This window comes from Capra hircus, chromosome 5, assembly GCF_001704415.2.
Source record: "Capra hircus breed San Clemente chromosome 5, ASM170441v1, whole genome shotgun sequence".
Lineage (NCBI taxonomy): Eukaryota > Metazoa > Chordata > Mammalia > Artiodactyla > Bovidae > Capra > Capra hircus.
The window spans coordinates 648,701-675,910 of NC_030812.1; the positions used below are offsets into that span (position 1 = coordinate 648,701).

At 39.4% G+C, this 27,210-nt stretch overlaps 1 protein-coding gene across 1 annotated transcript in view; it reads right to left on the minus strand.

The window, feature by feature from the left end:
• TSPAN8 (tetraspanin 8) overlaps positions 1 to 26,256 on the minus strand; it is a 65,737-nt gene extending 39,481 nt beyond the window's left edge. The window contains exon 1 of the mRNA XM_005679711.1: positions 26,185 to 26,256. The gene's annotated coding sequence lies outside the window, so the exon portion shown is untranslated. The remainder of the gene's footprint in view (positions 1 to 26,184) is intronic.

Here is a 27,210-nt window from a genome sequence, read left to right on the forward strand (position 1 = left end):
TATAATCTAGTATTATATATATAATATATATATTAGTATATATATTCATATATAGAGAGTAATTAGATATTTTGAGTAACCAGATATTTTGGTAACAATAGTTTAAGAAGGAAGTTTTTCCTCATTACTATGTGAACAAATACAGATGTTTTGTTATTATTTTTTTAATTAACATATTCAGATAACTTACTATTTAGTTGACTATTCTTTCAGCAAATATCTATTGAATACCCACTATATTCTGAGACCTGGGGTATGGCACTGAACAACACAAAAATGCTCCAATCTCTTGAATTTTACACCACCAGAGAGGAAGACAACTTCCTGTTTCTATTCTTGCTTCAAACATCTAGTTAACCAATACATCTGTCAGTGGAAAGTGTGAAAGAGTTAGTTGCTCAGTCATATCTGATTCTTTGGGACTCCATGGACTGTAGCCCACAAGGCTCCTCTGTCCATGGGATTCTCCAGGCAAAAATACCGGAGCGGGTTGCCATTTCCTACTCCAGAGAATCTTTGTGACTCGGTGATCGAACCTGGGTTTCCTGCATTACTGGAAGATTCTTTACCATCTGACCTACCAGGGAAGCCCCTGTCAGTGGAGTGGGTACTGAAAAACCAAGCCACATGTTTTAGAGAAAAGATTACTTTTTTTTTTCCATCTTATATAGCCTCCCATTATCACCATCACTCTATACTAGAGGGCATATTTGGCATTGTGAGTCTTCAGCTCATTTTTTCAAAGGCTGATAACAGTAGCAAGAAAAATGATCCTGAAATTTCTCTTCCTTATGACTGTGCTTAGGTGTGAACGTGCAAGTGCATGAGGTGATGAGTCATGCGTTCTAAAAGGAGTGAAGAGAAAATTTTGGTATTCTTTAGCACTTCATTTGTAAAACCTTTTTTCTTATTTTTGGAAAATCAAGATTGCTCATTTATGGGTTTTACGATCCCTTTTATAAGAGCAGAAGCTTGGCTCTTGTCCTCTGATCCAATTCCAGCATTCTAGAGACCAACATTCCTCTTATGCTTTCATTTGAACACAGTGCTCTGTGCTTCCTATCCTGTGTGCTTATGGAGTCTGGCTTATACAAACATTCTGCATATTCTCACCAGGAACAAGAAGCATCTGGTATGAGGATGATCCCTCTTCTCCTTTGTAGGACATTCTGAAACCAACATATCTACTTGCAGTATTAGTTCTAGCTCAAAAAAAAAAAAAAATGTGAGTGAAACTGTCAATCTGAAGTAGCAATATGGTTTATGAAGAATGGGTACTAATATTCTTCCTTTTTTATGGGTATTTTATTCCAAAATATCCTGGATTTTCACCTGGACATAAAATTAATAACCAATAAAGGTCACATAAAGAAAAATATGAAAGTATGTATTACAGTATACTAACACATATATATGGAATTTAGAAAGATGGCAATGACAACCCTGTATGCAAGACAGCAAAAAAGACACAGATGTGTATAACGGACTTTTGGACTCAGACGGAGAGGGAGAGGGTAGGATGATTTGGGAGAATGGCATTCTTACCATCATGTAAGAATCGAATCGCCAGTCTATGTCCGACGCAGGATACAGCATGCTTGGGGCTGGTGCACGGTGATGACCCAGAGAGATGTTATGGGGAGGGAGGTGGGAGGGCGGTTCATGTTTGGGAACGCATGTACACCCATGGTGGATTCATGTCAATGTATGGCAAAACCAATACAGTATTGTAAAGTAAAATAAAAATAAAAGTTAAAAAAAAAAGAAAGTATGTATTAGAATACAGACTTTGGATCACCAAAATCTATTGTGTTTTTAAGTAAAGATTGAAGCAAAATGGTATGGTAATTAAAAATCTGTTTTCTGAGCATGATGGATTAGAGATACCTATGATTTCTTATTCACAGAGGATGAGATGATTGGATAGCATCACCAACTCAATGGACGTGAGTTTGGGCAATCTCCAGGAGATAGTGAAAGACGGGGCAGCCCGGCGTGCTGCAGTCTGTGGGGTCGTGGACATGACTTAGCAACTGAACAACAACAACAACAATGAATTCTTATTAGTCCTCACTGCAGTGTTTATATTCCTTTTGTATTTGTAAAAATTACAGCACATTGAGAAAAAGGCCAGCTACTGGGTGGGCTTGGGGTCTGGTCCTTGGCCTGGCAGCTCCCTAAATTCAGCTTTGCCAGCCTTTCCTTAAGTGATCTGCTTCTTAGAACAGACTCCCTTTAAATTATCTCACAGGAACCAGAATGTCAATTTATTAGTTCATCATAAGAAATAGCCCATCAAGCCATCTAGCAAGAGATACAGGATGATCATAAAATCCTCTCCCATAAAGAAACAGACTTACAGATATAGAGAACAAACTGGTAGTTACCAGTGGGGAGAGGGAAGGGGAAGGGGCAGTATAGGGGTAGGGGATTAAGTAAAAACTACCATACATAAAATAAATAAGCTAAAAGGATATATATACAGCATAAAAATTATAGCCAATAGTTTATAATAACTATAAATGAAATATGACTTTTAAAAATTGTGAATCGCTATATTCTACACCTTAAACATATAATATTGTGCATCAACTATTGTTTGCTGTTTAGTTGGTAAGTCGTGTCTGCCTCTTCTGTGATGCCATGGACTGTAACCTGCCTGGCTCCTCTGTCCATGGGATTTCCCAGGCAAGAATACTGGGGTGGGTTGCCATTTCCTTCAGAAAGCAACAGAGAAGACAGAGCACACACAGGGGTTTTCATGGTGTAAGGAGGGAACAATAAATTCAGTAAAGGAGGCAGTAGACATATAGCCAAGATTTGGTAGGCTGATGGTGAGTCTAGAACCAACCCAGGAATCCAAAGACTAAATCCACCAAAAGACCCTCTTCTTCCACAATATGACAGTAATGCACCACCGTATTCTTTCTCCTCCAGGTGGCTTGCCCTGTACTCGCTTCAGTTCATGCCCTGTCATGTGATCACAGTCTAGCCCTAGATAAGAAGACATCAAAATTGACTAGGTATCCATTTACCAAACTGCCTTCTCAGGTCCTGCTAGTGGTAAAGAACCCACCTGCCAATGCAGGAAACATGAGACTTGGTTTTGATCCCTGGATGGAAAAGATCCCCTGGAGGAGAAAATGGCAACCCACTACAATATTCTGCCCTGGAGAATCACATGGACATAAGAGCCTGGTGGACATAGGAGCCTGGTGGGCTACAATCCATAGAGTAGCAAAAAGTTGGATATGACTGAAGCAAATTAGCATTCACTCACTCACTCAATTATAATTCAGTCCTGCTTCCAAGATTGCCTTTTCATTGCATTTTAGATAATTCAAAAATTCTTCATTTAAACATGACTGCTTTCTTGGTCCATTTCTATAGATTTTACCAGCTGATTTCTCAGAGGTCATTCTTCTCTCCAAACTGGGATGTGGGCCCTTGTACAGATGACATTCAACAAGAGAATGAAGAATGCAAAACACAGCTACGTAATCACCAGCCCAGGATCACTGGATATTCCATTTGTGTGCTGAATATTTGCCTGGTTGTTTGCTTTTTAAATGTACAGTTTAAATGCCAATGTACTTTCCCATGAGTTCTTCCTGAATCAGCCTTTGTGTGGACAGTTCACAGGTACACATTAGCTGCCAGTATAATTAGGCTCTTGGAGTAACAGTGGTTAAGAGGGAAGTTACTGGAGGCCACCAACACAGAATTTAAAAAGAAAAAATATATATCATGGGGGGGGGGATTAAAAATAAAAGAATAGGCTGTCTGATACAAGCATGTTTAATGTTTGTATCAGACACAAGATTTTCAAACTAAAGAAGCCAAGAAAATGTGACAGGCTTCTTCCATGACTAGTCAGAAATAAACATAGACATTTTACTTTATTAGGACCTCACAAGTGACTAATTCCAAATTATGGTGGAGCCTGGTGGGCTGCCATCTGCGGGGCTGCACAGAGTCGGACGCAACTGAAGCGACTTAGCAGCAGCAGCAGCATTCAACCTCACACAGTGGGAATGAATTGCATGTCTATTCTGCTTCCCAGGAGACAGTACATAACAGGAAATAACTATAAGAAATCGCTTATCAGGGAATCTCAAACTTCCATTTCACATCTTTATAAGAGGCAACAGCATGTATCCCTTATAAGCTCAGGTAGAAAAGAACTCAAACCCTGGTTTGAATTTTTTTTAACCATGGAGAGTCCTATTTAGATTTTCCTTGTACACTTGGAAAGCCTTTCTTAATGTAAGAAGGCAAACAAAATAGATATCCCAGGAATTCTATGGCCTAACACCTAGAAACAAGAGGGCCTGCCTACATTTTCCTTACTCTTGGCCCGTATGAATGGATCACCCTAATTTCAATCCATATCAAATAAAAGCACACTATTCAAATGCAATCTTTAAGGATACAATAACCAAATGAAATCTTTCCAGAAACGAGCATGGACTATGCCATTTCTCCTAGAAATCTCCTCTAGCCCCTTTTTTTCATTTATACTCAGGCTGTACTGCGTCCTTCCTTGAACTTCCAAGTAATTCTTATTTATTAACAACGTGATTGATTCAAAAAATGCTTTAGTCATAGGCCAACCATGTGAGGAGGTCAAAACTTTTTAAAATAAGCTACTCTTGGGGTCATGTAAGTGCCTGTGGGTAAAACAAAATTAAGGGATTGTTTCACTTTACATGAAGCCATCATGCTTGTGCTCAGTCTCTAGGTCTTGTCTGATTTTCTGTAGCCCTCCAGGCTCCTCTGGATTACTGTCCATGGATTACTCCAGGCAAGAATACCAGAGTGGGTAGCCATTCCCTTCTCCATGGGATCTTCCTGACCCAGGGGTCAAACCTGCATCTCCTGCATTGCAGGCAGACTCTTTATCACTGAGGCACCAGGGAGGCCCTACATGGAGTCATATTGACTCCTAATTCTACCTACATTAATCACTAAACTTCCAGAAACTATTCCAAAGGAAAGGGTACCGATTGTGTTTAATTGTGGAAAGGACCCAAACCTTCTCTGCATGCTCTACTTGAAGCTTCAGCGAGCCAGAGAATTACTGTAAGTGTTCTGCTCTCTTTCCTCTTAATTCTTCATGCTTTCTTGGATGCACAAGTGTGAAGAGGTATTGTTAAGCCAAAAACCCTGGCCTAGCTAAGGCCCATCTGAAAGGAATGTGCAAATCTGGGAACATATTCCAGTATTTCTAGCTACCAGTACAGGACCTGATGTATAAGCAGTATCAGCCAGAAATATCAAGTTTCTCAAGAACCACTGAGTCTCAGCCAATCCCCTAAAGAGCTTTCAGGAAATAGTTCATAAAGCAATTCTCTGTGCAGTAAAAGATTATGTCACCCCCAGGCTTTGAACCCTCTAATGGATTCCCATCACAACTAAGATGAAATCCAAAGCCACACAAGATGGGCCCTTGGCTGCCTCGCTGACCTCATTTCCTCCTCCCTTTCTCCCTCGCTCAGGCTGCTCCAGCCACAGTGGACTCCATGCTGCTCCTTGGACTGGCCAAATGTGCCCCCAACTGGGTGCCTTCCCATTTCCTCTCCCCTCCGGGGAATCCTCTTCATCTGCAGAGTGAGATGGCTCATCCTCTCTACTCATTGGATTACATATTTCTTTGTCCGATTGAAATTTTCCTCTCTGGAATGGAAACTTCAGAATATTGGGAACATTTTCTGTATGTATTGTTTATTACCTGTCCCTGGGGCTCAGGATACAGTTCAGTTCAGTTCAGTCTCTCAGTTGTATCCAACTCTGCAACCCCATGGACTGCAGCACACCAGGCTTCACTGTAATCACCAACTCCCGAAGCTTGCTCAAACTCATGTCCATCGAGTCGGTGATGCCATCCAATCATCTGATCCTCTGTGGTCCTTTCTCCTCCCACCTTCAATCTTTTCCAGCACTAGGGTCTTTCCAAATGAGTCAGTTCTTCACATAGGGCTTCCCTTGTGGCTTAGCTAGTAAAGAATCCACCTGCAGTGTGGGAGACCTGGATTCAATCCCTGATCTGATCCCCTGGAGAAGGGAAAGGCTACCCACTCTGGTATTCTGGCTTGGAGAATTCCATGAACAGTATAGTTCATGGGATCACAAAGACCTGGACATGACTGAGCGACTTTCACTTTCAGAATATTGTAGGTGTTCCATAAATATTTATTGAGTGAATGACTAAACAGTAAGTTACCTGAATACAATAACTCATTTTTTAATAATAACAAAGAGCATCTGTTGTATTCACCATTACCTTCCTATTGCCTAGCACAGTGACTGGCACATTTTAATGCCCATATGTGCCAGGATACAATGCTGCAAAAGGAAAATGAGGCTGCTCTTATGAACCTTATATTCCACCAACTTGAGGCTGCAAAAAAATACACAAATACACCCAGGGATCAAACCAGTGTCTCCTGCATAGGCAGGAGGATTCTTTATGGCTGAACCACCAAAAAAGTCCCCTTTAAAGAGGTAGTTAAGGTAAAATGGGGTCACTAAAGTGGACTTTAATCCAATATGATTAATATCCTTGTAAGAAGAGGAAATTAAGACACATACATGGAGGAAAGACCACATGAAGATGCAAAGAGAAGACCACCTACAAGCCAAGGAGAGAAGCCTCACCAGTCTCCCACATTGCAGGCAGACGCTTTAACCTCTGAGCCACCAGGGAAGCCCCTCAGAAGAAATCAGCATACCAATATCTTGATCTTAGACTTCTATCCTCTAGAATTGTAAGATTAATTTCTCCTAAATCACTTGGTCTGCAGTACTTTGGTATCATAGCCCTAGCCAATTAACACAGCAAGTTTTAAGCAGTTAAAGTGACATGATACAGTGATCCAGGAAAAAGATGATGGTGGTTTGTCTAGGTTGAACGTGCAGAGGAAGAGAAACAATTGGATTCAAGATACACTTTAGAGCTAAAATTGATGTTGAAGGTGAGAGAAAGAGAGGATCCTGGATGCCACTCAAATCCTACTGTGAACAACATGGTACTAGCAACGTCACCAAGACGGAGAAAACCCCTGACCCCACCTGTTCCCTTATTAACAGCATCTTGCCTTAGTGTGGTACATTCATTACAGTTGGTGTGTTAACTATTAACACATTATTAATAACTAAAGCCCATAGTTCACATTAAGGTTCACTCTTTGTGTTTACATTCTATGGATATTGGTGAAAGTATGACATATACCCAACCCACCGTTGAAGTATCAAACACAATAGTTTCATGGCCCTAAAATCCCCTGTACTCCACTAACCCATCCTCTTTCCCTCCCCCACTCCAAATCATGGCAACCACTGATTATTTTACTCTACATACAGTCTTGCCATTTTCAAAATGCTGCAGAGTTTGATCCTGTGGCGTAATAGGAAATATATGCTTAGCTTTTGTCCCAGTTCCTGGCAGACAGCTTCCAAAACCCCTAGAACTTTCAGAAGAATAACAATGTCTTTTGTATGCTAATAAAAGGACTGGTGACTGGGGGGCCCTAAATAACTTCAGGATGGTATCTGGTTGCCTGAGAGACTAAGGCTTGATTGCAACTTTCAGCCCCACCCCTGACCTCTGGGAGGGAAGAGAGGTTGGACATTGAATTGATCATCAATAGCTAAGGATTGAACCCATCATGTATATCTTATGAGACCTGCGTAAAAACCCCTAACTAATGATATTGAGAGAGCTTCTAAGTTGGTGAACACATTGAGGGGCTGGGCGGGCGGCATGACTAGAGCAGGCCTGGAAGCTCTGTGCACAGCAATCCCCTAGTACCTTCCACTGTATATCTCTCCCATTTGGTTGCTCCCGGGTTGTATCCTTTATAACAAACCAGCAATTTTAAGGAACGTGCCTTCCTAAGTTCTGTGAGTCACATAAGCAAATTATAAAACCTGAAGAAGGCATATGGGGACTTCTGAACCCAGTCCCTCAGAAGTGACCAGCGTTTGAAGTAGGGGGCACGGCATGCTGAGAGTGAGTCCTTAACCCCCGGAGTTTGTGCTAACTTTGAGTAGTTAATGTCAGAACTGAACAGAGTTGTTGGATATCTCTGGTGTCTGGAAAGTTGGAGAACTGGTTGGTGTGGGGAGGAAAAAAACCCATTATTTGGTAACAGAAGTGTTGTGAATAAAAGCAGTTCAGAGTTCCCTTTTCAGAATGACCTCTTTCACTTAAGAATGTGCATGTGTATTTCCTCCATGACTTTTCATGGCTCAATAATTAATTTCCTTTTAATGGTAACTAATATTCCATTGTATAGATATACCAGCTTATCTATCCATTCACCTATCAAAAGATATTTTGATTGTGTCCAAATTTTGGCAACATGAATAGAGCTGCTATCAACATTTATGTACAAGTGTTCATATGGACAGGAGTTTTCAACTCAATTATATCAAGGAGCATGATTGCTGGATCATATGGTAAGAATATGTTTAGTTTTGAAAGAAACTGGCAACTATCCTCCATAGTAGATCTACCATTTTACATTCTCAGCAGCAATGAATGAGAACTGCTGATTCTCCACATCCTTGCCAGCATTTGGTGTTGTTGGTATTCTGGATTTTGGCCATTCTAATAAGTGTGTTGTAGTATCTCACTGTGTTTTAATGTTCAATTCTTTAACAACATATGAGTCCTTTTTCATACTTTTATTTACCATCTATAGATCTGTTGTGAGGTGTTTTTCAGATCTTTTGCTCAGTTGTTCTTTGGGTTGTTTGTTTTCTTATTGCTAGGGTTTTAGAGACAATCGTTTGTCAGATACTGTGTTTCGCAAATACTTTCTCCCATTCTGTGGCTTATGTTCCCATTCCCTTAATCCCATTTTTTTAATGAAACAAGCATCATTGCATGGGAAACTGAGACTCAAAAATATTATTCTTAATTCTTTCTTCCAATTTACTGACACATTTGTGAATTCCATCTCTGAAAACTTCTAGCTTCAAGTCCACTGCCGAAACCATATTGTACATTATTAAATTACTACATTAGCTGTCTCCAGGTATCTTAACATTTCAGTCTGTCATGAACTGTGAAGGTTCTGATGTTTCACCCTGCTTTCAAACTAACCAACTAGCCTGTTGCAGTTGACAGCAACAAGACTCTTGAATCAGAGACAAATGTCTTTATAACTCACGGCACAGCAACCTCTATGAGCCTCTTTTTCATTGGTTCTTTTGGATCCCCAAGTCCCAAAGGAGAAACGCCCAGCAGTCTAGGTGGATGTTGAGGATAATTAGTTTATATCACACTGAGAGACTCAGGTTAGGAAACGCCAATTTCTTAAAATCTTCCTTTTTAAAATCCCTCTGCCACACTATCTATTTCCAAGGACATTCTTGAAAACCTATCCAAAATAAAAGTTTTCAATGTCCGCTCAGAAGATATACAGCAGTGTGAGAGACCCATGGAGAATTTTCCCTCGATGTAATCTTCATCTCTCTACTTTATGGTGGACAGTCAGAACAAGTAATCAATTAAAAACTCCTTATGTTTAACAAAAACCTTTGATAATTCTGTTTCCTAAACAAAATATAAATTCCTCATATTTGAGGCCTTTCAACACCTTGAAGAGCACCAGTCTCCTAATCTCCCCTTTTAACCTTAATTCCTAAGACTTCCCAATGTATACCATCCATGCCAATCAATAAGGACTTTTTCTGACTTTATCAGCTCTATATATCCTTTTATTCCTTCCATTCTTCCTGCCTCAAATATTCTCCCTATATCAATAATCACTGATAAAGTCAGATCTGTTCAACTCTTAACTCATGACATGTTTTTAAAATAGATCTCGTCCTATGAGGATGTGGAGTAAAGGGAACTCTCTTGTACTGTTGGTGGTAATGTAAACTGATCCACTCACTATAGAGAGCAGTATGGATATTTCTTTAAAAACTAGGAATAAAACTACCATATGACCCAGCAATCCCACTACTAGGCATATACTTTGAGAAAACCATAATTCAAAAAGGTACAGGTACCCCAAAATTCTCTGCAGCACCATATACAACAGCCAGGACATGGAAGCAACCTAAATGTCTTTTGACAGATGAATGAACAAAGAAGTTGTGGTACATATTAATATATACAATGGAATACAACTCAGCCACAAAAAGGAATGAATTTGAGTCTGTTGAACTGAGTTGGATGAACCTAGAGCCTATTATACAGAGTGAAGTCAGAAAGCAGAAAACAAATATCATATATTAACACATATATATGGAATCTGTCTTCCCTTGTGGCTTAGAGCACAAAGAATCTCCCTGTAATACAAGAGACGTGGATTCAATCGCTGATCAGGAAGATCCCTTGGAGAAAGGAATGGCAACCCACTCCAGTTTTCTTGCCTGGAAAATTCCATGGACAGAGGATTCTAGTGGGCTAAAGAGTTAGACATGACTGAGTGACTAACACTTTGTGGAATCTAGAAAAATGATAATGAATAATCTATTTGCAGGGCAAGAATAGAGACACAAATGTAGAGAACAGACTTGTGGACCCAGCAGGAGAGGGAGAGGGTGGGATAAATTGAAATAGAAGCATTGACATATATACACTACCATGTGTAAACTAGATAGCTAGTGGGAAGTTGCCTTAAAAATAGGGAGTTCAGTCGATTTCTCTGTGACAACCTAGAGGGGTGGGATGGGATAGGTGGGGGAAGCTTAAGAGGGAGCTGATAACCATATACTTATGGCTGATTCACATTATTATACAGCAGAAACCAACACAACATTGTAAAGCAATTCTCTTCCTTCTCATCTCTTACAGCATTTTCCCCATAACTCAATTTAAGTATTCTCTATTAGTTAGTAGTCTGTTTTCATTTTCTTTCTACTAGTGTTTCTTTCTACTAGCTAGGGTTTATATTCTTCAATTTCTTATCTCTCATACTATGATCCATATCTAGTGAATATTGAATGTTAATCAATAAATAGATATTATTATTTTTGCTTTTCCCTAAGTAATGGGCTTCCCCTGTGGCTCAGACGGTAAAGAATACGTTTCAATGCCAAAGACCCAGGCTCAGTTCCTGGGTCAGGAAGATCCCCTGGAAAAGCGAATGGCAACCCTCTCCATTATTCTTGCCTGGAGAATTTCATGGACAGAGAAGCCTGGCAGGCTACAGTCCATGGGGTCTCAAGAGTCAGACACAACTTAGCACCTCAACAATAACAATGAAAGAAAAGGACAAATTATCAAGAATGTCAATGATAGTAAGAATCTACTTTGAAGATACTCCTTGGGAAGTAGCGTTTCAGTTGAGGTGAAGAAATAAAGGAGTCAGTCATACAAACAGTTGACGGGAGGATTATTCAGGAAAAGGAAAGGTGTTTTACTTCTTTCACAAGATATCTACATATAAAGCGCTCAGCACAAGACTGCATTTTGTAAATTCTCAGTAAATGAACATATTTGTAATTGCTATGACTGTTGAACTTATTCTCTTGGTAGCCAGTCCATAAAGACCTGCAGAACACTGACTAATCTTCTAAACCCTAACAGATACTCAAAAAATAAGCACTGGCAGTTACATCTTTAAACAAGAGGGAAATACATAGAAAATTTTACAAACAGAAAATCTCATGAGAAATTCAGCTTCTTTTCTCTCTTTTTCCCTTCATTAATCATTCTCTAGATTTCTATATTATGAAAAACCTCACTAATTAATATAATGATAATTAAGGAATTCACATTTGTTCTGTGAAGCAAATGAATAATGTAATCAAAACATAAGGAGGTAGAGTGTTTAATTAAGGAAACCTTTTGTTTCTGAGCATCTGCAACCATATACATTTGCATACAATCAATGTGTTGATTACAAATGATGGACTTTTTCATTAAAACAAGATACATTAAGATCTAACTCTTGACCTTCTTAAACTTATCTTTCTTGTCAAAGTATGCCATAAATAAGGTATATCACTGAGACAGATTCTTTTCTTTGGTTAGTCCAAGTTAAAGTTCTTTGTGTGGCCAGTCCTAAATTGACTTGCTTTCCTTTCATAGATTTTTATAATTCATACTTTGTCATTTTCCAGAAGTTAGTGGATCTAATTAAGTTATACTCTTTTACGGTTAAATGATTTTTTAAATTGTTATAATTTGATAAAGATTGAAAGGGTGTTCAAGATGTAATTTTCCTTCCTTTATTATTCTGCCAAATCTTCTTTCTATAATCCTCAAGACTATTTCCACATCTCTAATTCCATATGCCCAGAGCCCCATAAGGGCCCCATATGGTACTCTAAATACCTTAAAAAAATTGTCTTTGTTCTCAGCCTCATGGCAGGAGATGAATTGCTAAGTTTTAGCACCAAGATCCTGAAGTCAGGCCTCTCCTTAGACAAAAGGTTTTAAACTTGACCCTGAATGACTAATGTGTTCTATTAATCTTAAATGATAATATTGATGTCCCATAGGAAGGACAGTTTCAGATCATCTCTAGAGTATGTCTTATTCAGACCGTCATGTAAAGTATTTTAAAATATCCAAGATAAGACAATCATCCAAGACAACTTTTGGTTACTGTTAAAGCATTTTTTTTTTTAAACAATAATGTCATGACACTCATGTAGATATCAAATAAGCCTGCATTTAGATTTTAATTAATCATTAATCAAGGAGTTAAGAGGTTACAAGCAACTTTAAAAAGACTCCAAAGACCATGTGTAGGTCGAGAGCACTGAAATGAATGTGCAAATGGAGGCAACGTTAGCTACTTTCACAGTGAAGGACAGGAAGGTAAGAAAAAACAGTTTTGGAGGAAAGACAAGCTTAGTTATGAAAATTTTAAAGTTGAGGCTAAAAACAAAGAGCAGAAAGTTGGATACCAAAGACAACTCAAGAGAAGAGTCAGCAGTGATAGAGATTCATGAATCTCTCATCGTAAGGAGATAATCAAAACCATGAGGAAAAATAAAATGACCCCAGATAAGCAAAAAGTCAAAAGAGAAAAGACAGAGGTAAGAATGTTGGGATACTTTAACATTAAAAAGTATGGACTAGGAAAGAGGACCCTATGAAGGGATGAGGAATGAAGAGAAGTGGGGGATTCAAGAGTGAGAGAGTTGCAAATCCTAGGGAAAGGAATGGTTTCAAGGCTGATGCCTGCATGCATGCTAAGTCACTTCAGTCGTGTCCAGTTTTTTGTGACACTATGGACTATAGCCTGCCAGGCTCCTCTGTCCAAGGGATTCTCCAGGCAAGAATACTGGAGTGGGATGCCATGCCCTCCTCCAAGGGATCTTCTTGACCCAGGATCAAACCCATGTCTCAGTTCTCCCGCATTGGCAGATGGGATCTTTACCACTAGAACCACCTGGGAAGCCCTTCAAGGATGATAAAATGGCTCATTTCAAATGCCATTTGTAAGACAAATCCTGTGGAAGTCTCAGTCATCACTTTCCTTACCATAGAGGTTTTGGTAGTGAAAAGTGTGGTTAAAGAATTTACTTGAAAGGTGAATAGGGGACTTCCCTGGTTGTCCAGTGGTTAAGACTCTGTGCTTCCACTGCAGGGGGCATGGGTTTTGACCCCTGGTCAAGGAACTACGATCCCACATGCTACATGCCACAAGGCTCAGCCAAAATAAAAAATAAATAAAATAATTTTTTTAAAAAAAGAAAGATGAGTAGGAATACCTGGTTAAAGACACCGGATAGAAAATATTCATGTACTCTTGTTCTTTCTTGAATTCACCAAGATAACAGTAAAAAAATTTTGAAACCCATTAACCTGTGGAGACAAACCCAACAAGCAAGGAGGCAACAAAAAATTTTGGAATCTGGAAAACTGATGGATGCGTGGCAAATGACTACATGATATCAAGAACGCTGAATCTAAAGCAACAGTGAAGACAGTTAAGAAGCCAATCATTTCTTTCCACAGATCCCGTATCCAAGAATTCTGGAAGTAGTGGCACCAGATTCTGATGCTGCTGAAGTTTGTCTCTTCCCAGGTGGTGCTAAAGGTAAAGAACACCTGCCAGTTCAGGAGACATGACAGACATGGGTTCAATCCCTGGGCCCACTCTGGAAGATCCCCTGGAAAAGGAAATGGCAACCCACTCCAGTATTCCTGCTTGGAAACCTCCATCAACAGAGAAGCCTGATGAACTCCAGTCCAAGGAATTGTGAGGAGGCAGACACAACCGAAGTCACTACCATGCGCAAGGGGCGCAAAAGAGAAGACTCATTTGAGGATTTGTACAGAACAGACTCCAAGATGGCCGCCCTCCAGCAGAAAGACTTCACCTCTTACAGGAGACTAGCAGTTTATCGTCTGTGGACAGTGCAGAATTTCTTGCACTAGAAGATGCCAACACAGTCACTGGAAGTGTACCCATACTGAATTCCAGATGAGTGGGAAGTGAGATTTAAAGGAGGACTTTTGAATACCAAATATTGAAATCTTCAGCCTCTTTGACATGTCTGTCCCCATAAAACTGGCAGCTAGAATTACAGCTTTCATGCAGAAGATTAGAAACATCTTTCCCAGAGACTCCAGCCAGCAAAAGGGAAAAGTTTTAAAATATGGACATCAGGAATTCCTGAGGAAACAGGCAGCCATATCTCCACCATTAAGCTTATTGTCCATGATGCAGAATGCACACTACCCTTTCAGATATTTTCATCAGCTTTTAAGTTCTTCAACTTAAACATAAACATATAGTCGAGGATCCCTAAACAACAAAGAAAGCTGCTGACATGAAAGGCAGAAAACAAAACAAACAGCAAATAAATCAACTGTGCAGGGAGGTGAAAACCTCAAAACACTAATATTTATATGTCAGAGAAATAAGACATGTTACCCTTGAAACACGAACAGAAATGCTGCAGATAAGGGAAACAAAGAATAAGAAAGAACTCTTGGAAAAATAGAAATATGTTTGCAGATATGACAAAAGGGAAATCTTAGAAAAGGAAAAACTAAGAAAAATGAGGAAATCTCCTCATAAGTAGACCAAAAGGTAACAAGAAAATAAATTGGAAAATCAACAAGGGAAGTTCAACATTCAAATAATATAAGTTTCAGAAAGAATGAATAAAGAAAATGGTGGAAAGAAATCATCCAATAACAAATTCAAGAACATGTCCTACATTGAAAGCATCCACAGAGTGTCCCCCCAAAATATAACAGATAAAATATTCCATGTCAAGGCACATCCTGAGAAATTTCAGGACACTGTTCACAAATATATTCCTAAAAAAGTAGCTGTAGAGAAAAATTAAAATAAAATATCAGTAAGGAAGATGAAGAGGGCATAGTAGGAGGATGCTGAGCTCACCTCCCCTGAAAATACATAAAAAAATATTTCTCACTGAAAACAATCTAGACACTGGCAGAAACTATTCTACAACCAAGGCTGTAAGGAAAGATCCAAATGGAATTTGATGGGAAGCATGGAGAAGTGACCTAGTCAGGACCCACACACCTAACAGGGGACATGGAAGAGGAGAGAAGTATTGCAGTCTCAGATATCCAGATATCCTTCCTTGTGAGTGAGAAGTTTGAGTCACTTTTTCAGTTCAGTTCAGTTGGTCAGTCGTGTCTGACCTTGTGACCTCATAGACTGTGGCACGCCAGGCCTCCCTGTGCATTATCAACTCCCAGAGTTAACGGAAACTCATGTCCATTGAGTTGGTTCATCAACAATCACATCCTCTGTAGACCCCTTCTCCTCCCGCCTTCAATCTTTCCCAGCCTCACGGTCTTTTCCAAAGAGTCAGTTCTTTGCATCAAGTGGCCAAAGTATTGGAGTTTCAGCTTCAGCATCAGTCCTTCCAATGAATATTCAGAACTGATTTCCTTTGGGATGGACTGGTTGGATCTCTTTGCTGTCCTAGGGACTCTCAAGAGTCTTCTCCAACATCACAGTTCAAAGACATCAATTCTTCAGCACTCAGCTTTCTTTATAGTCCAACTCTCACATCCACACATAACTATTGGAAAAATCATAGTTTTGACTAGATGGACATTTGTTGGCAAAGTCATGTCTCTGCTTTTTAATATGCTGTCTACGTTGGTCATAACATTTCTTCCAAGGAGTAAGAGTCTTTTAATTTCATGGCTGCAATCACCATCTGCAGTGATTTTGGAGCCCCCCATAATAAAGTCTGTCACTGTTTCCATTGTTTCCCCATCTATTTGCCATGAAGTGATGGGACCAGATGCCATGATCCTAGTTTTCTGAATGTTGAGTTTTAAGCCAGCTTTTGCACACTCCTCTTTCACTTTCATCAAAAGGCTCTTCAGTTCTTCTTCTCTCTCTGCCATAAGGGTGGTGTTATTTGAATATCTGAGGTTATTGATATTTCTCCCAGCAATCTTGATTCCAACTTGTGCTTCATCTAGCTCAGAATTTCTCATGATGTACTCTGCATATACATTAAATAAGCAGGGAGACAATATACAGCCTTGACGAATTCCTTTCCTGATTTGGAACCAGTCTGTTGGTCCATGCCCAGTTCTAACTGTTGCTTCTTGATGTGCATACAGATTTCTCAGAGGCAGGTCAGGTGGTCTGGTATTCCCATCTCTTGAAGAATTTTTCACAGTTTGTTGTGATCCACACAGTCGAAGGCTTTGGCATAGTCAATAAAGCAGAAGTAGATGTTTTTCTGGAACTCTCTTGCTTTTTCAATGATCCAGCGGATGTTGGCAATTTGATCCCTGGTTCCTCTGTCTTTTCTAAATCCAACTTGAACTTCTGGAATTCACAGTTCATGTATTGCTGAAGCCTGTCTTGGAGAATTTTGAATATTACTTTCAATTTCACTTTCAATTTCAATTTCACAGTAGTTTGAGCATTCTTTGGCATTGCCTTTCCTTGGGATTGGAATGAAAGAAAACTGACCTTTTCCAGTCCTATGGCCACTGTTGAGTTTTCCAGATTCGCTGGCATATTGAGTGTAGCACTTTCACAGCATCATCTTTTAGGATTTGAAATAGCTCAGCTGGAATTCCATCACCTCTGCTAGCTTCGTTCATAGTGATGCTTCCTAAGGCCCACTTGACTTTGGACTCCAGGATGTCTGGCTCTAGATGGGTCATCACACCATCATGGTTATCTGGGTCATTAAGATCTTTTTTGTATGGTTCTTCAGTGTATTATCGCCACCTCTCCTTAATATCTTCTTCTGTTAGGTCCATACCATTTCTGTCCTTTATTGAGCCCATATTTGCATGAAATGTTCCCTTGGTATCTCTAATTTTCTTGAAGAGATCTCTAGTCTTTACCATTTTATTGCTTTCCTCTGGTTCTTTGCATTGATCACCAAGGAAGGTTTTCTTATCCCTTCTTGCTATTCTTTGGAATTCTGCATTCAAATGGGTATATTTTTCTTTTTCTCCTTTGCCTTTCACTTCTCTTCTTTTCACAGCTATTTTTAAGGCCTCCTCAGACAACCATTTTTCCTTTTTGCATTTCTTTTTCTTGGCGATGGTCTTGATACCTGCCTCCTGTACAGTTTCATGTACCTCAGGCATAGTTCTTCAGGCACTCTAATAGATCTAATCCCTTGAATCTATTTCTCAATTCCACTGTATAATCATAAGGGATTGGATTTAGGTCATGCCTGAATGGTCTAGTGGTTTTCCTTACTTTCTTCAATTTAAGTCTGAATTTGGCAATAAGGAGTTCATGATCTGAGCCACAGTCAGCTTCTGGTCTTGTTTTTGCTGACTGTATAGAGCTTCTCTATCTTTGCCTGCAAAGAATATAATCAATCTGATTTCGATATTGACCATCTGGTAATGTCCATGTGGAGAGTCTTCTCTTGCGTTGTTGGAAGAGGGTATTTGCTTTGACCAGTGCATTCTCTTAGCAAAACTCTATTACCCTTTTCCCTGCTTCATTCTGTGCTCCAAGGCCAAATTTGCCTGTTACTCCAGGTGTTCCTTGACTTCCTACTTTTGCATTCCAGTTCCCTATAATGAAAAGGACATCTTTTTTGGGTATTAGTTTTAGAAGGTCTTGTAGGTCTTCACAGAACTATTAACTTCAGCTTCTTCAGCATTACTGGTCGGAGCATAGACTTGGATTACCAAGATATTGAATGGTTGCCTTGGAAATGAACAGAGATCATCCTGTCATTTTTGAGATTGCATCCAAGTACTGCACTTCAGACTCTTGTTGACTATGAAGGCTACTCCATTTCTTCTAAGGCATTCCTGCCTGCAGTAGTAGATATAATGGTCATCTGAGTTAAATTCACCCATTCCAGTCCATTTTAGTCTGCTGATTCCTAAAATGTTGATGTTCACTCTTGCCATCTCCTGTTTAACCTCTTCCAATTTGCCTTGATTCAGGGATTTAACATTCCAGGTTCCTATGCAATATTGCTCTTTACAGCATCAGACTTTACTTCCATCACCAGTCACATCCACAGCTGGGTGTTGTTTTTGCTTTGACTCCATCTCTTCATTCTTTCTGAAGTTATTCCTCCACTGGTCTGCAGTAGCATATTGGGCACCTACCGACCCAGGGAGTTCATCTTTCAGTGTCCTATCTTTGCCTTTTCATACTGTTCATGGGTTTCTCAAGGCAAGAATACTGAAGTGGTTTGCCCTTCCCTTCTCCAGTGGACCACGTTTTGCCAGAACTCTCCACCATGACCCATCCCTCTCGGATGGCCCTACACAGCATGGCTCATAGTTTCATTGAGTTAGACAAGGCTGTGGTCCATGTGATCAAATTGGTTAGTTTTCTGTGATTGTGGCTTTCAATCTGTCTGCCCTCTGATGGAGAAGGATAAGAGGATTAAGGAAGCTTCCTGATGGGAGAGACTGAGGGGAAACTGGGTCTTGTTCTGACGGACGGAGCCATGCTCAGTAAATCTTTAATCCAATTTTCTGTTGATGGGTGGGGCTGCATTCTCTCCTTATTATTTACCTGAGGCCAAACTATGGTGGAGGTAATGAAGATAATAGCAATCTCCTGAGAAAGGTCCCATGCAGACACTGCTACATTCAGTACCCTCAAGTCTGCAGCAGGCCACTGCTGACCCACGCCTCCACTGGGAACTCCTGGACACTCACGGGAAAGTCTGGGTTAGTCTCTTGTGGGGTCACTGCTCCTTTCTCCTCAGCCCTGGTGCACATAAGGTTCTATTTGTGCCTTCCAAGAGTCTGTTTCCCCAGTCCTATGTAAGTTCTGGCAGTTCTATGGTGGGGTTAATGGCGGCCAAGAGGGTTTATGCCATACCCAGGTCTGCTGCACCCAGAGCCCCTGCCCCTGCGGCAGTCCACTGCTGACCCATACCTTCTCAGGAGACATCCAAACACAGTTCTGTCTCAGTCTGTGTGGGGTCTCTGGGTCTTGGTGTGTACAAGGTTTGTTTGAGCCCTCTGAGTGTTTCTGGTGGGTATGGGGTTTGATTCTAAATGTGATTTTGCCCCTCTTACCATCTTGCTGGGGCTTCTCCTTTGCCCTTGTATGTGAGGTATCTTCTCAAAGTCACTCCAGCACCACGAAGCCACTTATTAGGTACCCAATTGAAAAATGGGCAAAAGACCTGAATAGGCATTTTTTGGAAGAAGGCATACAGATGGCCCATATTACATGAAAATATTTGCAGCATTGTAATCACCAAAGAAATGCAAATCAAAACAATAAGATATCAGCTTTCACCTGTCAGGATGGCTATTTTCAAAAAGACCACAAATAACAAATGTTAGCAAAAAGGTGGAGAAAAGGGAACCCTGGTACCCATGATGGGAATGCAAACTGGTATAATCCCTGTTAAAAACAGTATGGAAGCACCTCAAAAAACTAAAAATAGAACTATGATATGATCCAGCAATTCCACTCTTGAGTGTATCTGAAAAAAAAACCAACACTAATTCAAAAAGATTATTTGCAACCCGATGTTCAAAGCAGCATTATTTACAACGTCCAACATATGGAGGCAACCTAAATGTCCAATCAACAGATGAGTGGATAAAGAAAATGTGAGGTATACACATGTATACATATAATATATGTATTATATACATATAAAATGTATATAATGAAATATTACTTAGCTGTAAAAAAAAGAGAGAGACAATGACATATTGCCATTTACAGCAAAAGAGATGGACCTGGAGTATATTATACTCTGTAAAAATAACCAAGACAAATTCTGTATGTTTTGACATGTATGTGGAACCTAAAATAAAATTTTAATGAATACAATATAACAAAACAGATGCACAGATACAGAGAAGGGAGAGGGAAGTAGGGAGGGTCATATAGGAACAGGGGATTAAGAGGTACAAACCACTGTGTATGAAATGAATGAGATACAAGGATGCACTATACAGCACAGGGAGGATAGCCAATAGTTAATAATAACTTTAAATGGAGTATAATCTATAAAAATATTAAAACACTATGTCATACACTTGAAACTAATATTATAAATCAACTAATGTTTAATAAAGGTAAATAAATAAACAAAATTAAGTCACAAAGAAATCAAGGATTAGAATATCTATGGATTTCTTAGCAACACAAAAACAATGGCAGAATGGTTTCAAAATTCTGACAGAAAGTGCCTTCTGATTCAGAATTCTATATAGAGACATACTACCAATCAAGTGTAATGAAAGACTGCAGAGATTTTTAAACATGCAAGAAACCAAAATATTTACACACATCCCCTATGTACCCTTTCTCTAGAAGTTACTACAAATATTCTGCCAAAGAGGGTATAGAAACAGGAAACCCACCTTAAGAGCTACACAGAGGAAATTGTGAGTGATGAGCTAAGATTAGAGAAGGACAGGCATGTCACAGCCAGTCAAAACTGGAGCAGCTCAGAAGCTTGAGTAAAGAAGTCTGCAAAAGGTGAAATTGATACAATCCCTGGTGTGTTTTGAGGGATTAAATCAGTTTATAGAAAAACTAAGCAAATGAAGACAAGACAAATTAACTCCAGGGAATATTTTAAAAGTGTGCAGGAAAGAACATCGAATTATGTGAGTCCCCTGTGAATGACATTTAAAAGTCATAGCCATGTGACACCAAAATTGGTCTTTAACTGTATAAGGGAGTGAGTTCTTGAAAGTACATGTGTGCAGGACAGAGTTATCAATAAAAGAAACCTCATCTTCATGGAAGTGGTCGATAGATAGAGCCTACAATGTAAGAATCAAGGAGTACTATGCTACTTGAAGATATTGAGTAAAAAATAAAAGAAATAAAAGTCTATTGCCCATGGGCTGCCAGAGAGGCAAAGTCTGGGGTTTTGTTATAAGCTTTGGAAAACTATCTGACCCCTTAAGCTGAAATTTTAATCAAGTTTTACATTTTGGTGAAAATGTAAAGTAAATTTTTTAAAAGTGAATGGGAGTTGAGGACATTGAGATAATTACACATGAGTTTTGGATGAATTCGGTGGAGGAAGAAAAAGTAAGGTAGGTAGGTAAAGAAAGACAAGAGAATTTTTTTATAAATATGGAGAAGTGAGACTTCCCTGGCTGTCCAGTGGTTAAAACTTTGTCTTCCAGGGCAAGGGGTGTGGGTTAGATCTCTAATCAGGGAACTACAATCCCACATGCCTCAGGGCCCAAAAAAAAAAAAAAAAAGAAAAACTCAAAACCTAAGACAGAAGCAATATTGTAACAAACTCAATAAAGACTTTAAAATGGTCCTCATTAAGAAAAAACCTTTTATTTAAAAAAATAATGAGATTCTTGAGCATTTACATGAGTCGCAATGTCAGAGCCAGAAAATGGAAAGAAGTCACAAGTATACATGAGAGAAGAAACAGGAAGGGAACAGGGTCCTCCCCTTGATGGAGTAGGGAGAAATGACTTGGAAAGCACAACTTTGCACCGAAGAGGGGACACCTTTTCTGAAATTTGAGGAGGGATGGGAAAGTGTGTGTGCATACAGACAAAATGAAGTGATCTTGGAAGGGAGAAGCAGGAAAAATACAGCAGTCTAACACCAAATTCTCAAAATTCAATGAACTCTGAGATTTGAATTTTCACTACATTTGAGATACTCTTTCTAGTATCCAAAATCAGTCCCCACTATTTTTGTTATTATGTTGTGAAGTCAATGCACTCAGCGATCCGTGACCTTTTCAAGTCACTCATGCAACAGTAAATGTGGGTTTGTGTTCATGTATACACACACAGTCATACCTCTTTTACTTACTGATAGACATCTGCTTCCCAAGAAATTATGCTGATGCCACAGCAAAAAAGGCTTTGGAATTTTCTTGTAATTGAAAGAAATCTACTCCTGTTTGCATCTCTTAAGGATACAGCAGCAGTGGTACCTTGTGGCAGCTACCAGCTTACCTCTACACTTAATTTAGGTATGCCAGTTCAACAACAGGTTCATCAAGCTACATTTCCCGTGCATCTCTAGAGCCATGTTAATTGATCATGCCAACAACAGCATCAGTGTCCTGTAAGATCACATCTTCCAAATGATAAATCATTAGCCAGGGAGCAATAAGTAATCAATTGTCTCCATCCTATTTGATGGTGCTAAATTTTCAATTACAGCTTTCTCACATTTATGTGCCTTGTAAAATTCCTGGTTGCACTTCAAACACAAATAACTATCATTAATGGAGAATTTATAATGTGTCAAACACTGTTTATTTTTTGTGTATTCATGTCAGCATTTTACTTTCATTAACTTATGTTATTCTCCTAACAGCCACCTTACAGCAGAGGTAGAATTTGTACTGGCCTTGCTTTAAGGAATGTGAACTGACTGAGCCAGGATTCAAACCCAGGCATGTCTCCCTCCAGAGTCCTAGAACAGCAGGTACTATGCCTCTCTTGCTCCCAGGGTGCAGGGGCAACAGAGTGAGGTTTAGACTAAAACCTTGACACTGGTCCATTGGAAAGAGCCATTTCTCCTTTTTGCTTCACAGCATATTTGATGCAAGCCTTTCATAGAGCTGACATCTGCTACAAAGCTTATATAAATCCTCCCTCCTATTACAAACATTCTTCCTGAATTCTTTAGGGCTTGGAGATGACTCTGTGTGTGTGTGTGTGTGTGTGTGTGTGTATGTGTGTGTGTGTATGTGTACATGTATGCCCATATGCCAGAAACTCTATGTTACTTTTTCACATTTAGCAATAACATTATGAATTATAGAAGTTGGTGCAAAAGTAACTGCAGTTTTTGCATTGTTGAAATTTGCTGTTTGATACCAGAATACATTCTTAAATAAACGTGGTTATGTTATACAGCACTTTAGTGTGAATTTCTGGCTTATGTGGGTTTTTTTTTTTTTGGCTAATGACTTATTGCTTTTTTATATTTATTTAAGACTATGAAAATGATGTTAGACAAAAAGCAAATCTGAGCAGTTTCCTCACTTGAGTTCAAAATGGATTGTAAAGCACTGGAGACAACTCACAACATCAACATCACCTTCGGCCCAGGAACTTCTAGCAAACATACAGCACAGTGGTGGTTCTGGAAGTTTTGCAAAGGAGACAAGAACCTTGAAGACAAGGAGCACAGTTGCTAGCCATCGGAAGTTGACGACAACGAATTGAGAGCCATCACTGAAGCTGATCCTCTTACAACTACACAAGAAGTTGCTGAAGAGCTCAGCATTAACCGTTCTATGGTCATTTGGCATTTGAAGCAAATTGGAAAGGTGAAAAAGCTCAATAAGTGAGTGCCTTGTGACCTGACCCAAAAAAAAAAAAAAATCATCATCATCATTTGGAAGTGTCATAGTCTCTTATTCTACCCAACAACAAGGAATTCTTTCTCAATCAGATTGAGACATGCGACAAAAAAGTGAATTTTATACGACAACCAGTAACAGCCACCTCAGTGGGTGGATGGAGAAGAAGCTCCAAATCACTTCTCAAAGCCAAACTTGCACCAAAAAAGGTCACAGTCACTGTTTGGGGGTCTGCTGCCCATCTGATCCAGTACAACTTTCTGAATTCTGGTGAAAGCAATATATCTGAGAAGCATACTCAGTAAATCGAGATGCACCAAAAACTCCAATGCCTGCGGCCGGCATTGGTCAACAGAGTGGGCCCAATTCTTCTCTACGACAACGCCCACACAGCCAGCACTTTAAAGGTTGAACAAATTGGGCTACGAAGTTCTGCCTCATCCGCCATATTCACCTGACCTCTCACCAGCTGACTACCACTTCTTCAAGCATCTCAACAACTTTTTGCAGAGAAAATGCTTCCACAACTGCCAGTATGCACAAAGTGCTTTCTAAGAGTTTGTCAAATCCTGAAGAATGATTTTCACCCTACAAGAATGAACAAACTTATTTCTCATTTGGCAAAAGTGTGTTGCCTGAAATGGTTCCTATTTTGATTAATAAAGATGTGTTTGAGCCTAGCTATAATGATTTAAATTTTATAATGATTTAAATTCCAGGGTCCAAAGCCACAATTACTTTTGTACTAACAACTCAATTTATGATTATCCATGGTGCTATGTTTTATGGGGAGAAAACTGGGATTCAAAATGGCTAAGTGATGTCTTGTTTAAACAACTCAGAACTGCTGAGCCTAAGAGTTTGGGAGAAAATGCAACATAGAACCACCTTTTGAGCCCAGCTCTGAATACAAAAGCTGGGAATACAATAGAAGGGGCAGCTGTATTCCTCTTATCTGTTGCTGGTATGCAAACGGCCCAAAGGTGATGAAGAGATGTAAATATTTCTCATTAATTTCATTAAAGACCCTTGATAGCATTGATTTAGGAAATTATATATGTATACTATTAAATGGAGACACACAAAGTGAATGCTTAATGCAGGAAATGATAGGGTACACCCAGCTCATTATTTTTTTATGATACCATACAAAAATTACTCCTTCATAAGTCTCATGTTGTACAACACAAGGCTCAACAATCCCTTGGATGCTGAAAACAACTGTGCTTGGTCCTTCTACAAGATGAAAGATTTCCCTGAACAACTTCATTTCTTTCCTGATAAAGCAAGAGTTTCTGTGCTTCGCAATATTCAAAGGACAGCCTGTTCTCACCAAGAACCAGGAAACAATGCTCTGCTTTCTATAGAAAACTGGCCTCACAAAATTATCCTGACCTTGAGATTTTTTGAAGTAGAATCAATGTGAAAACTGTCCTTGGGCACCTCCTTTCCCAAAAGAAAAGTTCCACGGGAAATTTCCACTACCTGAACTGTTTAATCATGGTTTCTACTTTCATCACATCTTATTCTTGCCTTTTGAAAGAGCCCTTATTTATTTTAGTTGGAGCAGACCGAGGACTGGCATACACAAAGTCACTGTAATAACTCACACCCTCAGGAGTTAGAAAAGGATAATTCAATTCTTTTTAAAAATCACATAAAAGTATATTTTCTTCATATGGTTATCTGGCTCCATACTCCAAATCTAAATATACTAAGAACATCAAAAAATAGAGTATGTTTGTGCATGCTATATGCACCATCTTCAGAAAGCTCTGCCTACTTTAACAGACTTTTCTTTTCCACAAGGAAGATACTAGAAACTATACAAGCCTATCTTGTTAGAAAATTAAAAATAAATTTGCACACTGATGCTAGCTAAACCCAGAATCAACTTTAAAATACAAAACAGTTCCACATTAGTAATTATGCAAAATATCCCAAACAGGAGGCTGTCACACCCAAGGGAAACCCTCAAACTTAAAAATCTCATCACTTGTGTGACTTTCAGAGATTTATGCTCTTCTCTCACTTCAAACTACATCATATGTTACAGTTTCATCAAAGCAGTTTGTTTCATTTAAAATATCTTCAAGGAGCTTAGTGAGAACAGCTGCAATGCAGGCCCCTCCTCTCACAAGAATACTACTGAGTGTTCCTTTCTGTTTTGTCTTCAAACTAGACTTGATTAATCAGATTTCTGGTAAGTCTGCCCAGACACCTGTCTCCAGTTGAAAGTTAACCATTGTTTGTCTCACGTGAGTATGAGTGGATAACAACATTAGTGTACTTTTTATAGGGAGAACAAACAAGTTTTAATAATCAGAAAGGAAGGGAGGAAGGACAGGAGGGAAGGAAGACGTGAAGGGAAGAGAGAGGGAGGGGGAAGAGGAAGAACTTTTTATAAGAGAGCGCCCTGGTTGCTTTTTATGGCATAACTAGTCACCATACTTAGCTATATTGGCATTAGCATTAATCAGTTACCCTGGGACAGGAGTCAGTGTCGAGCCAGGAAGCACCCATTTGCTCCGCGGACTTCAGTATATGAAATATAGTGATGCTCTCCTACATACATTGTCTATTGTGACATCATTTGGCCAATGAGCCCACAAAGTTGGAACTTGTAAAGTGCCACTGTGAGCCCTCCTCCTGAGCAACCCCGCCCTGTTCCAAACTGCCCCACCCCACCCCACCCCATTACACCATTATTTGTATAATCTTACTCCACTATGGTTCCTTTCAAATTGGTTACAATTCAACAAACTATTTTCTGCAAAAAACCAAGACATATGGACAAAAGTAAAACAAATTAAAACATTTTAGCTGTTAAGATGAACATAAATATACTATGCCTCCCTGGTAGCTCAGTCTATAAAGAATCTGCCTGCTATGCAGGAGACCCAGGTTCCATCCCTGAGTCATTAAGATGCCCTGGAGAAGGAAATGGCAAACCTTCGGTATCCTTGCCTGGAGAATCCCTTCAGTCCTTGGGGTTGCAAAGAGTAAGACACAACTGTTTTATTTACACTTTTACTCTAATAAACTAATCAGATGTTTGTCCATACATTATACATAGAATCACCATCAATAAAGCAGAACTGCCAAGACTGAATGCTGAAAATTAAAGGAAATGTTGACACTAAATTTACATACATTTTGGGTGTGTAGCATTAATCTTTTAATTCTTTTTGGTTTCACACATCTGGTCTTCTTTGTTTTCCTGTGAATTTCTGTATATAAAATAATACTAGTTAAGGTCAGAAGCTTGACATTGTTCCTTTGAATTGTCTAGGAAGCAGCTTTACAAATGTGCTTCTTTATTGGGGCAACATATCCCGAAGAGTGGGGCTTCCCTGATGGCTCAGTGGTAAAGAAGCTGCCTGCCAATATCAAAATCAACCTGCAGGAGATACAGGTTCGATCCCTGGGTGAGGAAGATCCCCTGGAGAAGGAAATGGCAACCCACTCCAGTATTCTTGCCTGGGAAATCCCACGGACAGAGGAGTCTAG